Source organism: Anas platyrhynchos, chromosome 1 (assembly GCF_047663525.1).
Source record: "Anas platyrhynchos isolate ZD024472 breed Pekin duck chromosome 1, IASCAAS_PekinDuck_T2T, whole genome shotgun sequence".
NCBI classification, from domain to species: Eukaryota; Metazoa; Chordata; class Aves; order Anseriformes; family Anatidae; genus Anas; species Anas platyrhynchos.
The window spans coordinates 89,971,845-89,983,577 of record NC_092587.1 but is presented as its reverse complement, the minus strand read 5'-3'; the positions used below and the strand labels follow the sequence as shown (position 1 = coordinate 89,983,577).

At 38.2% G+C, this 11,733-nt stretch overlaps 1 long non-coding RNA gene across 4 annotated transcripts; it reads left to right on the top strand.

Annotated features, from left to right (window-relative positions):
• On the top strand, nucleotides 1-10,775 carry LOC119717553 (uncharacterized). 4 transcript variants are annotated; one of them, XR_011803598.1, is made up of 7 exons: nucleotides 1,481-1,610; nucleotides 2,885-2,952; nucleotides 6,356-6,443; nucleotides 7,514-7,587; nucleotides 8,752-9,664; nucleotides 10,194-10,224; nucleotides 10,761-10,775. It is a non-coding gene; the product is annotated as an uncharacterized lncRNA (long non-coding RNA). The 4 variants fall into 4 exon arrangements; XR_011803597.1 differs by lacking the exons at nucleotides 10,194-10,224; nucleotides 10,761-10,775 and adding an exon at nucleotides 1-64 and having other exon boundaries at nucleotides 1,448-1,610; nucleotides 8,752-9,388; XR_011803604.1 differs by lacking the exon at nucleotides 10,761-10,775 and having other exon boundaries at nucleotides 10,194-10,502.
• Nucleotides 10,776-11,733: the final 958 nt, after the last annotated feature.

Genomic DNA, 11,733 nt, shown 5'->3' with positions numbered 1-11,733 from the left:
ACGGGGCTGCGCCCCCCACTCGTCCGACGGGGCTGCGCCCCCCACTCGTCCGACGCCTCACAAGGTAAAGCAAGTGCTCAAGCTCCCAAACACAAAGCCACTGTAGGACCCGTGAATGCTTACCTGCTCGTTTCCAAATTTGAGTCGTTGCTGAACGTCTTCATGGGGCAGTAGCATCATCAGGGTTTTCCTTTTCTGAGTAGTCACCCCCGATGTTACCTGTTCATAGAGTCTCCAAAGCTATATCGTAGAAATGGTAGAAAACGTGAAGAAAAAGCAGCCTACTCTGAAATACTGAGTCTGTTTCAGCAGAACCCTAGAAAAGCAACTTAGGTAGTCTAAACCTCAAACTCTCCTGGAGTGGCAGTTCTTCCCATCATTCCTCATGCTTATTATATAGCAAAGGTCAAATGATCTCCAGCTGGCAGATTTCACTTCACATGTGTGGAGTCATGAGACCTTGTGGAATAGGCTCATCAACCTGGCTTCTGTGTTTTAGGTTCAATTGCTCCTTATCGCTAATAGAAATAAGCTGACAAGCTGCTTAGTGGTTAGAGTTGACCTAATTAATTAATTACGAAGGGCATATAAGGGTCGTATTTCTGCTAGTCATTCTGTGAGGAAAATTAGTACAGAGTCTGTTAAAATAAGATAAATCAATGTAAATAAAAGAAATAAAGAAAAAGAAATGACCTTAAAGGCAAAATTGCTGTCATAGATTTTCATCTGTCTAGTCACGACAGATAAAGAATACAGCAATCAGAAAGACTTTACTTGACATTAATGTTGTTTAAATTTGCTTTTCTGAGATCTCTTCTTTATGCCAGACTTTTCAAAATCTAGCGCCATGACCTCCGACTGCAGTATTTACTTAGGCTGCATATAAACTATCACGTATAAATGCCAGGATCTGGATCCTCACTCCCTGTTCAGGTCAAGGACCAGGCTGAAAGTTTAGGCTTTAATTTGGTTACAGGACTACATTGCTGTCGTCGTGGTTTCCCCCGGCCGGCAGCTAAGCACCACACAGCCGTTCACTCGCCCTCCCTCCTCCTTCTCTGGGATTGTTCAGCCTGGAAAAGAGAAGGCTCAGGGGCAACCTTATCGCTCTCTACAGGTACCTTAAAGGAGGCTGTAGCGAGGTGATGGTTGGTCTGTTTTCCCGTGTACCTGGTGACAGTACGAGGAGAAATGGCCTGAAGTTGTGCCAGGGGAGGTTTAGGTTGGATATTAGGAAGAACTTCTTTACCGAAAGGTCTGTTAGGCATTGGAGTGGGCTGCCCAGGGAAGTGGTTGAGCCTCCATCCCTGGGTGTCTTTAAAAGACATTCAGATGTAGAGCTCAGTGATACGGTTTAGTTGGAGACTGGTTAGTGTTAGGTCAGAGGTTGGACTCGGTGATCTTGGAGGTCTCTTCCAACCTAGATAATTCTGTTTTTCTGTTGCAGTCTCCCAGCTCAGAGCCAACCACCTGTTAGTCTGGCGCAACGGATTTGTGCATTCCTTGCACTAGCTGTTCCTTCACCTCCTCTTCACGTACAAGGACACGCGTCTCTTTCACGCTCCTTCAGGAGTAAACAAGCCAGGAGAGATTAAAGCCTCTTTCTCCAGGTCAGTAAGATCCCTGCCTTTGGTTTCGTTGAGAATTCAGGCCCTAACAACTCAAGTGTCTTCTGGACGGTGTTTCTTCTGGGTAGGATAATTTCATTTCCCTTTTGAAGACTTACAGGGATGTAGTAACAAAAGCAAAGGCATAAAACGGTACCTGAGGCACAGGCTACTTTTCAGCCTGCAGCAGACTATAGGTATGATATCAAAGGATGATATCATACCTATATCATCTATCATGATATCATATCAGGAAACGTAGAAGACTGCCTGTTGCTTCTCAGGTTTAAAGTTTTCCCTTAAAAGGTGTATGCAGAGGTGTAATCAGCTGTTTGAGTACAATTCTCACATATACATGAACATTTTCCTCTCCCCTTCCCAACTTGGAGTGCAACAGTTTTCACCATACTGTTATAAATTCTGAGTCAACTTAGCTTTATGAGGTTTATTTGTGGGGTTAATAAAAGGCACGTAAAGAGTGCTGGGTGCACGGGGAGTCTTCATGCTGAAGGCTCATAGTCTTCCTCCCTCTTGTCCTTTTCCTTTGTCCAACTTGGCTGTATGTCAGAGACTTGTGCAGCGTCCCCTGCAAGCTTTGTCTTTTAGTCGTTCTTCAGCTTTCCCCATCTCCTTAATCTCCTGGCCAGATATCAGAGACTTGCGTAGTGTCCTATGCAATAGTCGTAATAGTTAGCAGTTATTCTGAACCCTCCAGATATCAGAGACTTCAAGGAAAAGCCTACAACTACGTTTCCCTTCAAGCTCTCTATTGACACGACTTGCTAAAACATTCCTTTGCAACATACAAGAACTATATACAGTAACCACTCTGTTTTTCTTCGACTTGTGGTTATACAAGGGTCTGTAGGACAGAAGGTCACATTCATCATACCGTGCAGCCCTAGCATTATTCCATATTGACACGAATCATATGAACACATTTCACAGAATAAGGATGTGAACTGAGAAGAGTTGTGTTGTTATGCCCTGAATTATACGTGATATATTTATGTTATTCTTTCTTTTGTTGTCTGTTTCTTTCCTAATTATTTTGATTACTCAATCAACCATCATTTTTGCTGATTAGCATAGTGAAGTCATCAAAACACTTGCTACAATGCTTTTTGTCTCTTTTTTCAAAACTAATTAGTGTATTTTGAGCTTCAAGCTGAAACACAGGTAGATTCATATGGTAAATTAATGACTTGCTTCCACTGTAAAAATTGCATTGATATTATTTGTTGCCTTATTTATTTATTTATTTATTTTATTTGCAGAAAGGTGCTTCTAGTTTCCTTAGTCTCCTTGGAGAGACAGGTATCTGGATATTTAACTTGGAAGAAAGGTGGGCAGACTTTTACAAATAACAGTCCTCTAAATAGCTGAAAGTAGGTTTTGAAGTATTGAATATTTTGGTTTGATATTAATGGTATTCAGTTTCACTTTATGCATTTAAATCTAATCCAGTTAGTATAATTGTCTTAGGTCTTGCATCTTGCATTCTGGTTTAATTCAGCTTTTTTTTTTTTTTTTCCAGTCATTTAGAAATAGGCAAGACAAAGGTTTAGTAGTAAATACGCTCTTTTGAAAAAAGTTTAAAAGTTCATGTGGGTGGTGGCTTTTTGGGATTGTTATTTTGGCACGCATTGAGGGGGAAGTGGTGTTTGAAGAAGCTGTGAGCCTTTGAACACAGTGTACTATGTCAGTAAGGGTGTGACCTGAGCCACACATTGCACGTGCCCCTGGGAATTGGAGATTTTCCATTTGTAGTAGCAGCCCTGTGCTAGACTGCGTTGTACTGACTGCGAACCAGGGCAAGGCAGGCTGTTGAGTACTGACTGCAGAGTTAGTACAAGTCGTGGCCAGAGGAGATGAGATGATGGGGATGTTGTTTCAGCTGGGTTTGTGTGATTAAATTCAAGGAAAAACGTGAATGGTGTTTCTCACAATACATTCAAGTTAATTTTGGAAGGGCTGGTGCTTGGTGTTCCTGTGGTTTGGGGAAGAAATGAAGCCCAAAAGTTTGTGCCAAGAGTTTGGTTAGTGTGTGTCAAGCTCAGTGTTGTGTTAGGTTATGTGCCCTCTCCTTGGCTGTCTAGGTAGGTGAGATGCAGGCCACACTTCTGAATTCTTTGAGATGCTTTTCCAGTAACGATGTGGAGACTGACCAGTAACTGCGTTTATTATTTCATGTTGTCAGTGAATGATTCAAGCCACAGCTTGAATAAAGAAATTGCTCAGAATTGGTAATTTCTCCATCACCGCCACCCCGTTCTTTATAACAGAAGGCCAGGACAAGGGTTTATAAAACATTTTTGACCAGGACAGTGTTTAAGAATATAAATTCTGCATTGTCATTAATTGGGTTTCAGCTGTGCCACCAATTCATCACCACTAATTTCTGTCATTGAGCAGGTTAACCCTTTGTCTGTTCTGGCAACTTTGAAGTGGCTTATCTTAAGATAGTTTCAGCTGCTTTGTGAGCAGCAGAGCTTTTATTTCCATAACCTATTACGATATTGCTCCATAAACTGCTTTACAGTTTCCATTTATTCCTTTGGTTATTAGAATTTTAGTTGTTTTTTGGAGTAGCTTGCATATACTAGGTGCTGAAGGATGGCAATTTCATATTTGGCATGTATACTTTTAGTACCATAACTAGATCTAGTGGGTGGCATTCCTGCCTATGGCAGAGGTGTTGGAGTTAGAGGATCTGTAAGGTTCCTTCCAACCCAAGCCATTCTGTGATTCTGTGATTAATTAATGCAAGTGAACGATCAGAATGTACTATTGTTTATGATTTTTCATTCTCTCAAGACCGACAATTTTATTTTATTGCTCTATGGCTAGAAGGTTTCACTGAAGTTCACAGAAGACTTAAAGAGGCTTTGTCTATCCAAAATTAAGTGCTGGCACAGCTGTCAATTGTTTTTCCTTGTTGTAAGCAGTTGAAACATGTTACTAGCTTTTGTGCATATGAAAGTGTACACATGTACAGAATACTCTCTAAGTGGGAGTTTGTAGTTGCTTCAAGTCCTGTCTACATGAGAGAAGAACAACAACACGAATGCTGCTCATCCTCACCATCTTTTCTCCTTCTCTGTAGAAAGAAATACCCTTAAATGAAAGTCCTTTTCTTTTTTTTTTTTTCTTTTTTTTTTTAATGTATTGGTTAAAGTCCTAGACAGTATGAAGTCAGACAAAAATGCAAGCTATTTGTATGCATTCTGCTTGCTTTCAGCACTCACTGCCATTTAGCCTGCAGGCGAAAGTCTATTGACAGTTTTGCACCTGTGTTTTTCCTTGAAAAATATACTGGGCAAGATTGGGAGGGAGTCATCTTGTTTCTTTTGGAATTTGGGAACTCTCAGCCACTTCAAATATTCAGGAAGTTTCTGTGTGAAAAGGCTTATGATGTGGAAATACTTACATTATGTGAGGAAATCATTACTGTATTCCCCCAAATAAAATAATTCCAACACAAAGCTTGAAACCAGAAATGGAGATATAGGGATGTTGTGTTAAATGAGGACACCCTCTGTCCTGCCATCTCTTGAAGGAAGTGACTTTAAATGGTGTAAATTTTACCCTGGATCTGGGCCTGACTTCAGGCTTGTTTTCTGTTGCTGAAGGGCTTATTTATTTTAAGGACAGTTGGGTTAGGAAAATTGTTGGACTGCTGAAACCTTGTAGCAATGGAAAAAGTATAAATCATTGAAAAACTGCTCAGCCTAATTCAGCAAAATGTGACATTAACTAGTATTTGTTTGCCAGTAAAACTACGTCCACATTGGGATTTTTTTGAAGTACAACTGTGCCAAATATTGTGTGTCTGAGTCTCTGCCACAGTAGAAAAAAAAAAAAAGATTTTTGTATTTTCTCCTCTAATCGACCTCCTGGAGGAAGACAGAGATTCAGTGAGTATAAAATCGTCAAAGAATCAACTGCAGAAATAGGCAGTGGTGCTTTATGTAGAAAATAAACTATCACTATGGTATCACAAGTGGATCTGGATGAGCTTTGAAGCACCCCCTGCTTACCTCAGGCTGAGTAAACCACCAGGCAGTTGTCCAAGCATAGCAGGCTTGGTAACTCTGCGTAGAATTGAAAGGGGAGAAGTAAATGATGAAATTTTTACTCTGGAAAGTACGCTGTCTGTGCCAAAAGTTTCTTTCCTTCCCCATGTGGAAGTTGTATAGCAATGGAATTATGCTGTCAGTGTTTCAGCCTCTGAACTGTGGGATTACTCTAGCTATTGACTCTTCTTAGTTCAGGGCCGAACCACGCTGTGGGCATTGAAAGGAAATATTAATGGAGATTTGGCTCTCTGCTAACAGCACTGGCATGAAAACCTCTTGGGCACATGGCACTGTGATTTGTAGGTAAATGAGGAAAACCAGCTCAGATCCCATGAAGTGTGTGCAAAGAGAGAATAGCCACACACGGTTGGATATGATTAGCACTAATAATTCCAATGAAATAAACAGAAGAGTTTGAGCAATAATCCTCATAATCAAATTGTTGTTATATATGTGTAGTTTATTACACACAGTTATTGCAGATAAAACTGCTGAGTCCAGCTCTCTCTAGGATACAAATGTCATTACAGCATGGAAACAATACTGATTTGTGCAACTGGTCATACCTCCGTGACTGGCAGAACAAATAACGTTTTGTTTTGAATTAATGATGTATAGAGTTGTGGACTTCTAATGCATTTTTTCTAATATCATGCCATTTTTATTTAGATGAGCAACACTAGCAAGCTTCCCAAAGCAAAATTTCCATTTCCCCCATACAAGGACGTAAAAAGATGGGAATAATTGTGCATTTAGGGTAAGTTCTTTCACTTCTGCCATATATCTTGAAAGGGTTGTTAGGCATTGGGATAGGCTGCCCAGGGAAGTGTTTGAGTCATCGTCCCTGGAGGTCTTTAAAGTTGCTTAGATGTAGAGCTGAGTGATATGGTTTAGTGGAGGACTGGTTAGTGTTAGGTCAGAGGTTGGACTCGATGATCTTGGAGGTCTCTTCCAACCTAGATGATTCTGTGATTCTGTAATTATGAAAGATGTGGAATTGCTGTCTTTTTGCAACTTGCAAATCATCATAAATTATAAATCAGCAGATCCCTAACCTAAATTTTGCTGAATTTCTAAGATTTGGAAGAACCAATCCGCTTTTCTATCTGCACTTACCCAAAAGGATCCCAAGTTCCCAAGACAGAAACATTTGGCTTAGTGATCACCATTATTTAAGGTCATTATCTTCATCTTTGTTATTTTGCCACTATGTTACTGTTCTCTGGGCAAATCTTTGCGCTGGCTAAAGTCCTGTAGCACATCAAAATTACAGTCTTCCAAAATGCCAGTGAAAATGTGGGCCCTTGTCAAAGATTAATTAATTTTCAGCATTTTCTTGATCAGTTTCTATAAAGAGTGCAGCTCGTTGTAGGCTTGACCAAGAATAAAATTTCTGTTAATATATGTGAAGCTATTTGAACATTATTCAGATTTTTTGAGGTGTTTGTTTCTTCTCCACTGCAACATACATTTTTTCTCTAAGCTTTATGCCTGAGAGTGGATACTATTTTTAGATTACATCTGGGTCTACTGCTTGAGTACCAGGTCTTAATCAACGGGAAGAAGATAAACTTGATGCTAGACTAAACAAGATTTTGGTGGCAGGCCAGTCAGATAATAAAGCAATAATGTCAGCAGACAAAAGGAATTTTTTTTTTCATCCTCTGCTCTCCTGTCGAGTTTCAGCAGAATTTCAGTTTCTTTAATGAATATCATCGTGATGTTTGAGCTTTGAGCTTGGAAGTGTATCGGTGAAGGGTCTGCACTTTTCAAGCAAATCAGGGTGGCCAGGCTTTCCAACTATGTTCTTTTTGTTGCTTCCTTTAGGAAGGCTGTCCCATGTTTTTCCACTGGTTTTCATCTGGTTTGGTTCACCTGCAGAAAGGGAAGAAGCACCAGAGGTATGTGCTTGGTGGTGGTGGCGGCTGGGGGGAAAGGCAGAATCTGTCTCAGTCACAGTGCAGAGGCTTTTTCAACTCAACTTTTAGTTTTTTTTTTTTGTCAGAAGAGTTGCTATTCGTTCATTTGAGACAACAACATGCACAAACGCCTTTTTTCCTTGAAATTTAATGAATTTCATTTCCGCTGCCCCTTGCTTAAGTTTGGCAACTGTCTTCTTGCTGCTTTCTGAAGGTGGTGATTCTAAATCTTTTGTATTACGTGGAATTGTGCATGCGTAGGGCACAGGTTAAAGGATTGTGCAAGCATCTTAAAGCCTGATGGTTAGCTGTAAACATGTTCATGAAAAATAGAATTATCAGGAAACCTTCTAGTAAGCTAAAATTCCCTAGCTTTTGCTGTTACAGTGCCAAGTGACTTTAGCCTAAGGCAATAAAAAAATACTTGCAGCTTAATCATCTATGATCAAAACTGAGGCAATGGCATTTATTAGCAGTCTGACAAAATAATTCTCGTGTTGGCCTGGTGAAATTTTCTAATGTAAAACATACCAGAACATCTATTATTGACTTCTTAAACAATTGTTAATACTACGCCTCAAAGAAATGGCATCACACTAGTGTGTCTAGCACAGCGTTTTCCGGGACAGGTTCTCCCTCTGACAACTGGACAAGCAGCAAAACTTCTGATGGCTCTGTAGAGATTTTAGTAAAAATATTTAGGAAACTGCTACATGTCCTATAATGTCTTGAAAGTTGTTAGCATGCATTATTTTTCTTTTCAGCTTGTTTGTAATATATTTATATTGTATATTTATATTTATATTTATAAATATAAAGTATAAGTATATTTATATAAATATATTTATATTTCAGCTTGTTTGTATATATATATATATATATTTTTTTTTTTTTTTTTTTTTTTACTTTAATCAGGGGAAGGTACAGCCTAGCTGTTCATTTTGACATATCTCTACTTATTTAGACAAAGATAGGGTAAGCATCAATATCAAAATCATATTAATTTCATTTTGCATTAATAAATTGATGGTTTTAAGATGATGATTGAACTTGTTCTAACAGCCTAGACACAATTATTTTCTTACACTAAATGAGAAAAGGATGTAAGGATATGTAGCTGAAAAATGTCTTTCTGTCTGTCCGCAGCTTATCTCCATTTTCAAGAGAAGGCAACTGTTTCTGGGACCAAACTGTCAGGCTACAGCATACGGATGTATCAAACAAAGCTTCACGTCATCTTTCAAATCCACCCTTTTATTCGAATATTTCTTGAAAATTAACATTAAAAGTAGATAGTGCTTATACCATCATATCAAAAATGGTTTTTTTTTCCAAGCTCTTTTCCAGAGTTTCCTAATTCTCCTGTCATATATAATTTACCGTGTCTTGGGATTTTCAGGATTCCTTGCCATGTGTTGCATTTTCTCACCACAAGTTATTCAACTACGCTATTCAGAGAGCACAAACCATCCTGTATAGTGAATGAGGCAGGTTTCTTGGGGGAATTTGGCTTAGTAGTATTTTATCACGATGGATTAAGGGTGCGTGCGACCCTTGCTGTTACTAACGTCTGATTTCTTGACTTTGCAAGCTAATACTAGTTAATTTAGCTTTTTGTGGGATAAAATCCTTGCCTAGTTACCTGTTTGTCTGAGAAACGTATATTCTCTTAGAATCTCCATGATTTCGCTGCTTGCTGGGCTATGTTGGATGTTGTATAAAGACATGATGTAGCTATTATTGGAATCTGGTAAAATATATGGTGTCAACCTAGACGTGAGTCAAGTGCTCATTGCTTGGCTGATTTATTTGATTTGATTTTTCTATTCCCTCCCATTTTTCCCCTGAGAATTATTTCAAGAAAGTACTGGGTGTGTGGGTTTATCACACAAGCCTGCTGACTAAGGTTAGGAAAGCTTGAAAAGCTGAGTTGAGCCTCTCCCCTGGGGATGTGTAAACGTTTTGCCTCACTCATTTTTGATATTGCTAGTCACAAGAATAACATCTTCAAAAGAGGAAGTTCACGGATGATGAACATCAGAATGTTTTGTCTGAAGAGGTAACCATAACATAGGATCTGATATTTCACAATAGACTAGAAAAGATTGAAGGGGGAAGCATAGATTGCTCGGAGCTTCATGTGTCAAATTTTTGTATTTATGTAAAAAAAAAAAATTCAAAATTGTGGATTTTTCTGCTTAAATATATGTTCATTTCCTATATTTTTTATGTCTTATGTCAGATGTAATCATGATACTGTGTCTGCTAGTGCAGACACAGTATCTTTTTTTTTTTTGTCAAATTGAATCCATGGATATTGTACTGTTTGAGATTTTTTTAACCTCTGTTACCAAGTGTTCAAGATCGATAAAGTACTCCTATTCCCAATGTGGATTTATTCCTGGTTTAAAAGTGAGCCATGTACTTTAAGGAAAAACTAGCATTGTACTTTAAGGAAAAACTAGCATTGAACGGTGAATTTAGTTTACTTGAGGTTTGTTCAAAAGGTAATTTGGCTATTTACTTGTCATGTATGCCATTTTCCACTTGCAGTTTACTAATAAAGTTGTTTCTTGGTCTGCCAATAGGTAAATTTTGTGAAAATAAGCAGATACCAAGGTGAGAAAAGATTATAAATTAATGTCTTTGCAAAACTAAAGCTAAAAACTATGTAAAAATATATTTATACATAGAAATGGTGATGTAATGACATAGAAAGTTTTTTTAACAAATCCGTTATTGTGAAATCTCAGAAGGGGGTGTAGCTGGAAAGTCATGTTAATGACACTTAGTGAGAATTTGGAACTTTTCAGTTAAACATCAGTTTGATATACTTTTAATTCTCAGCCAAATTTATGATTCTATGAATGAGTAAAGTTTGATTTGTTATAGTGGTATGCTTGATAGAGATAGTTGCCTCATTTTACTGGTAGTATGTCTTTCATTACTTTTCTTTTTTTTTTTTTTTTTTTTTAAGCTTTGTAAACTCATCAGACTTGTATGTATGCTAAGTAGATTAATTTCCACTTGGACGCAAAGAATGCGAAGAGCATAATCTGTACTAGGTTGGACCAGGGGTCCCAACCAGTTTCTTGTCCCTGGTAGTGACTATGAGAAGCACACTTAATTCAGACTTGTGATATTTTTTTTCTCAGAGGGACTTCCAGACGAAGATGTTGTTTTGTCAAGCGCCCTCATCAGTAATCTTTTTTCTTCCTTGAAAATATTCTTTTCTGAAGAAGAGAAGGTAGGATTTTGGAAAAAAGATGGTAAAAGTCAGTCCCTGTTGTCATTTTTCAATCCAACTGTTTGGAAAGAAATGTCAAGAATGCTTACAAGTAGGAGATTTTAGTTAGTCATTTAATCTCACGAATGAAGAAGCAGAGATATTTCAAAGTGATGATCTGTTCTTAAAAGCCAACATCTCTTCCAGTTGCTGATTCTTATTCTCATGCTTCTTCTGTTTTCCATGCTATATATATTGTTCCAGTGTATTTAAAACACGTGCATTTCTTTTTTCCCATGTGTATCAGTTGTCCACTATGTTAATTCTTACGGGGAAAAATTGCGTCACTGTCTTTTGAATTCAAGTATTGCCTCTGACACTGAACCCTTGACCGTTACCCAGTTTCTCTGTCCTTGCCTGTGCTTTCAAACTTGTTTGGTTTAGAGTCATCTGGGAAAGATACAACTGTTCAGAAAGAGGATTACAAATGCATCTCTTTGATTCTTTTCTCTTAATTATCTCTTCAGAGACCTGTTGTCTTTCACCATGTTTTTTGAGGTTCCTTAACAGATTTAATGGAGGATTTGGTGAAAGACTTTTCAAAATAAACATAAATTAACCACGTTGTTATCTACAAGTCAGCTTCTTCAAAACCTTCCAGAGATCATAGTAATGCCTTGTCTGCTTTCTTACACTTCCTCTTGATTTTTCTATTACAGAATCCAAGCTTTCAGGCCTGTAGTTCCCTGCAGCTTTTCTGAATGCACGTGTTTTTTGTTGGTTATATTTTTATTTATTTAACAGATGTCACATTTTTTATTCAGGTTATCAGATACCAAGCCAATTTTAGCTACAGACGATGATTAATAGTTTAGCCTTTTCATCCTTAAGTCATTTCAGAA